The following is a 5993-nucleotide window of genomic DNA, read 5'->3' as shown; positions in this document are numbered from 1 at the left end:
CACCGTATGAATTATGGTTTGGGAAGAAACCTAAGCTGTCGTTTCTAAAAGTTTGGGGATGCGATGCTTATGTCAAGAAACTTCAACCTGAAAAGCTCGAACCCAAGTCGGAAAAATGCGTCTTCATAGGATACCCTAAGGAAACCATTGGGTATACCTTCTACCTCAGATCCGAAGGCAAAATCTTTGTTGCCAAGAACGGGTCCTTTCTGGAGAAAGAGTTTCTCTCGAAAGAAGTGAGTGGGAGGAAAGTGGAACTTGATGAGGTGATAGTCACCCCTTCCGAACCGGAAAGTAGCGCAGCGCGGGAAGATGTTCCTGTGGTGCCTGCACCGACTGGGGAGGAAGTTAATGATGATGATCATGAAGCTTCAGATCAAGTTACTGCTGAACTTCGTAGGTCCACAAGGACACGTTCCGCACCAGAGTGGTACGGCAACCCTGTCATGGAAATCATGTTGTTAGACAACGGTGAACCTTCGAACTATGAAGAAGCGATGGCGGGCCCGGATTCCAACAAATGGCTTGAAGCCATGCAATCCGAGATAGGATCCATGTATGAAAACGAAGTATGGACTTTGACTGACTTGCCCGATGATCGGCGAGCCATAGAAAATAAATGGATCTTTAAGAAGAAGACAGACGCGGATGGTAATGTGACCATCTATAAGGCTCGACTTGTCGCTAAGGGTTATCGACAAGTTCAAGGGGTTGACTACGATGAGACTTTCTCACCCGTAGCGAAGCTGAAGTCCGTCCGAATCATGTTAGCAATTGCCGCATTCTATGATTATGAGATATGGCAAATGGACGTCAAAACGGCATTCCTTAACGGCTTTCTTAAGGAAGAATTGTATATGATGCAGCCGGAAGGTTTTGTCGATCCTAAGAATGCTAACAAGGTATGCAAGCTCCAGCGCTCCATCTATGGGCTGGTGCAAGCATCTCGGAGTTGGAACATTCGATTTGATGAGATGATCAAAGCGTTTGGGTTTACACAGACTTATGGAGAAGCCTGTGTTTACAAGAAAGTGAGTGGGAGCTCTGTAGCATTTCTCATATTATATGTGGATGACATACTATTGATGGGAAATGATATAGAATTCTTGGAAAGTATAAAGGCCTACTTGAATAAGTGTTTTTCAATGAAGGACCTTGGAGAAGCTGCTTATATATTAGGCATCAAGATCTATAGAGATAGATCAAGACGCCTCATTGGTCTTTCACAGAGTACGTACCTTGACAAGATATTGAAGAAGTTCAATATGGATCAGTCCAAGAAGGGGTTCTTGCCTGTATTGCAAGGTGTGCAATTGAGCACGGCTCAATGCCCGACCACGGCAGAAGATAGAGAAAAGATGAGTGTCATCCCCTATGCCTCGGCCATAGGGTCTATTATGTATGCCATGCTGTGTACCAGACCTGATGTAAACCTTGCCGTAAGTTTGGTAGGAAGGTACCAAAGTAATCCCGGCATGGAACACTGGACAGCGGTCAAGAATATCCTGAAGTACCTGAAAAGGACTAAGGATATGTTTCTCGTATATGGAGGTGACGAAGAGCTCGTCGTAAAGGGTTACGTCGACGCTAGCTTCGACACAGATCTGGATGACTCTAAGTCACAAACCGGATACGTGTATATTTTGAATGGAGGGGCAGTAAGCTGGTGCAGTTGCAAGCAAAGCGTCGTGGCGGGATCTACATGTGAAGCGGAGTACATGGCGGCCTCAGAGGCAGCACAAGAAGCAATCTGGATGAAGGAGTTCATTACCGACCTAGGGGTGATTCCCAATGCGTCGGGCCCGATGACTCTCTTCTGTGACAACACTGGAGCTATTGCCCTTGCCAAGGAGCCCAGGTTTCACAGGAAGACCAGGCATATCAAGCGTCGCTTCAACTCCATTCGTGAAAGTGTTCAAAATGGAGACATAGATATTTGTAAAGTACATACGGACCTGAATGTAGCAGATCCGTTGACTAAACCTCTCCCTAGAGCAAAACATGATCAACACCAGAACTCTATGGGTGTTCGATTCATCACAATGTAACTAGATTATTGACTCTAGTGCAAGTGGGAGACTGTTGGAAATATGCCCTAGAGGCAATAATAAAATGGTTATTATTATATTTCCTTGTTCATGATAATTGTCTATTGTTCATGCTATAATTGTGTTATCCGGAAATCGTAATACATGTGTGAATACATAGACCACAACATGTCCCTAGTAAGCCTCTAGTTGACTAGCTCGTTGATCAACAGATAGTCATGGTTTCCTGACTATGGACATTGGATGTCATTGATAACGGGATCACATCATTAGGAGAATGATGTGATGGACAAGACCCAATCCTAAGCATAGCACAAAGATCGTGTAGTTCGTTTGCTAGAGCTTTTCCAATGTCAAGTATCATTTCCTTAGACCATGAGATCGTGTAACTCCCGGATGCCGTAGGAGTGCTTTGGGTGTACCAAACGTCACAACGTAACTGGGTGACTATAAAGGTACACTACAGGTATCTCTGAAAGTGTCTGTTGGGTTGACACGGATCGAGACTGGGATTTGTCACTCCGTATGACGGAGAGGTATCTCTGGGCCCACTCGGTAATGCATCATCATAATGAGCTCAATGTGACCAAGTGGTTGGTCACGGGATCATGCATTACGGTACGAGTAAAGTGACTTGCCGGTAACGAGATTGAACGAGGTATTGGGATACCGACGATCGAATCTCGGGCAAGTAACGTACCGATTGACAAAGGGAATTGTATACGGGATTGATTGAATCCTCGACATCGTGGTTCATCCGATGAGATCATCGTGGAACATGTGGGAGCCAACATGGGTATCCAGATCCCGCTGTTGGTTATTGACCGGAGAGTCGTCTCGGTCATGTCTGCATGTCTCCCGAACCCGTAGGGTCTACACACTTAAGGTTCGGTGACGCTAGGGTTGTAGAGATATTAGTATGCGGTAACCCGAAAGTTGTTCGGAGTCCCGGATGAGATCCCGGACGTCACGAGGAGTTCCGGAATGGTCCGGAGGTGAAGAATTATATATAGGAAGTCCAGTTTCGGCCACCGGGAAAGTTTTGGGGGTTACCGGTATTGTACCGGGACCACCGGAAGGGTCCCGGGGGTCCACCGGGTGGGGCCACCTATCCCGGAGGGCCCCATGGGCTGAAGTGGGAGGGGAACCAGCCCCTGGTGGGCTGGTGCGCCCCCCTTGGGCCTCCCCCTGCGCCTAGGGTTGGAAACCCTAGGGGTGGGGGCGCCCCCCACTTGGCTTGGGGGGGAAGCCACCCCTTGGCCGCCGCCCCCCTTGGAGATCAGATCTCCCAGGGCCGGCGCCCCCCAGGAGGCCTATATATAGGAGGGGGAGGGAGGGCAGCCGCACCACAGCCCCTGGCGCCTCCCTCTCCCTCCCGTGACACATCTCCCTCCTCCCGCAGCGCTCGGTGAAGCCCTGTCGGAATCCCGCTACTTCCACCACCACGCCGTCGTGCTGCTGGATCTCCATCAACCTCTCCTTCCCCGTTGCTGGATCAAGAAGGAGGAGACGTCGCTGCTCCGTACGTGTGTTGAACGCGGAGGTGCCGTCCGTTCGGCGCTCGGTCATCGGTGATTTGGATCACGACGAGTACGACTCCATCAACCCCGTTCACTTGAACGCTTCCGCTCGCGATCTACAAGGGTATGTAGATGCACTCCTCTCTCTCGTTGCTAGATGACTCCATAGATTGATCTTGGTGATGCGTAGAAAATTTTAAATTTCTGCTACGATCCCCAACAAATCCAGTGTTTCATGCTCGGACTAAACACATTGAGATTGATTTCCACTTTGTGAACTGGAAGTCAGGTTTATTTCTACAGATGATCAGTTAGTGGATGTATTTACTAAACCCGCTACTAGACAGATGCTAGACCGTTTTAGAACCAATCTGAATCTTGTATGTAGTTTAGATTGAGGGGGCATGTAAAGTAGGGTCTAGTATATTGTCCTTGTACACGTATTTGTATACGTATGTAATTGTAATTGTGATCGTCTATATATTGAGACGTGAGGCTGGATGTCAACCACCCACGCAAAACCCTAAACCTGTGTTTTAACTGCCTTGATATTCTTAAAAAGGAATTCTTTGGAAGGTGGTTGATGGATCAAGTATAATTGGACAAATAATTAGATTCCAGGAACTCTGGCCTACAAATGATGGGTAGAAGGAATAGAACAAGTCTCAAGTGGTGTCTGATTTATTCATGAGTGGGTTGAGGAGTTGGGATGAGAATTTGATTACACATCTTTTTCAACCCCATGATGCAGAGAATATTTTAAGTTTGTGTTTTCTTCCTTCGGGAGTTGGAGACTTTCTTGTGTGGCACTATGAGAAGAATCATTTTGTTCGTAGTTGAAAGTGTGTACAATCTTGCTTCAAGCCTCCAGGATTGTATAGGGCAATCTAGTGATGTCCTGAATGAGGAAAGGAGAATGTGGGGTATTATTTGAAAAGCCAAGGTTCCTCGGAAGATCAGAATTTTTATCCTACTGTGTCATGTCAAATAACCTTGGGGTCCAGGTTAATAGAGTTCCGCACCATCAAGTTACTTCAGGTATGTGCTTTATTTGAAAATACCTTTCATGCTCGTGTAAACTGTCCTAAGGCTCGGCCTTTGCATATGGCTTTGAGGTATGTGCAGAATATTCCGGGGCGGGAATACTTCCAAGTTTTCAGGGCCAAATTGGTTGCTTACCTTGCTAGATCAGTTTAGCATGCTGCTTCGTGAGAAAATTATATTCCTATTCAAGACAGTTTGGCATCTAAGGAATGATTTGATTTTGGGAAGAGGAAGGAATCTGTTTCAGGCTCAGCTATCTTTATCGATAATTATTGGGCGTTCTTTTCGTCTTGCTAGTCCAATGTTGAGGTTGTTCCTGATAATAAGGGTAAGGGGTGTGTGGATGCTGAACTGAGGCTTGTTCCCACTCCGTTGAGAACTCAGGTGGTGTGGCAACCTCCCCCTGATGCATGTATTAAAATGAAGTTCTGTGGATAGTATTAGCGCCGTGAGTGTGGGGTTGGTTGCTAGGAATTCCTCTGGTGAATTCATAATTTCATCCTGGGAGTTTATTGGGTGTTGGACTAGTGTGGATGAAGCAGAATTTCGAGTGTGCCTCGTAGGCCTCTATATCGGTATATCTCTTAACAATCATATTATTTTGCAAATTGATTGTACTTTTGTGGCATCTTTTCTTGCAAATGAGAACCTGGACAGGTCATACCTCATTGATCTGAAGAAGTAAGCGCTGAGTATCTGCAAGCTTCTACCTAGCTTACACATTTCTAAGATTAACCGTCAAGCCAATGTGGTGGTGCATCCGCTCGCGAAGTTAAGTTTTGATAATATATTGGATGGGATCCTTGTTATAGTTTTCCGCCCTATGTGGCGTATACTATAAGAGATGATTTGTAATAACATTTTTAGTTAATTAATATATGGTGTTTTCTTATAAGAAGTCCAAGGATTCCAGCAGTACCAGATTGCCAATGTCTTTGGGAATACAACCAAATAGCTTATTCCCAGATAAGTTGAGGTATCTCAATGCAAGAAGGTGGTTAGCCCTTTTGAGATTTCTTATGAAAGAGAGTTACCAGATACGTCAATACCTGTCTTGGCTACTATACTTAGATGGTAAATATGATCCACATTCTCCCGGACTATATGAGCATGCACTTGATAAATATATTGGTGAAAGTATATGCAATGCTTTCCTGTTCTTGTGACATGCTAGTAAAATAAGTAAAATCGTCTGGAATAGGTTAGATGAGCTTGTTCTTTGACAAGTCCAGCACCTAGAGTTGGTGAAATTGTAACATGTGGTGGGGCGTAGGGGCATTGCCAGGCCCCGGGATGCCAGGGCCATGGCCTAGGGCATGGAGAGCATTTTCTTCGTTGACTGTAGCTACATTGACGCTACAACAGCTACCGTATGTACAAG

The sequence above is a fragment of the Triticum aestivum genome, chromosome 3D (genome assembly GCF_018294505.1).
Source record: "Triticum aestivum cultivar Chinese Spring chromosome 3D, IWGSC CS RefSeq v2.1, whole genome shotgun sequence".
In the NCBI taxonomy this organism is placed as follows: domain Eukaryota; kingdom Viridiplantae; phylum Streptophyta; class Magnoliopsida; order Poales; family Poaceae; genus Triticum; species Triticum aestivum.
This window is presented reverse-complemented; position numbering follows the sequence as displayed.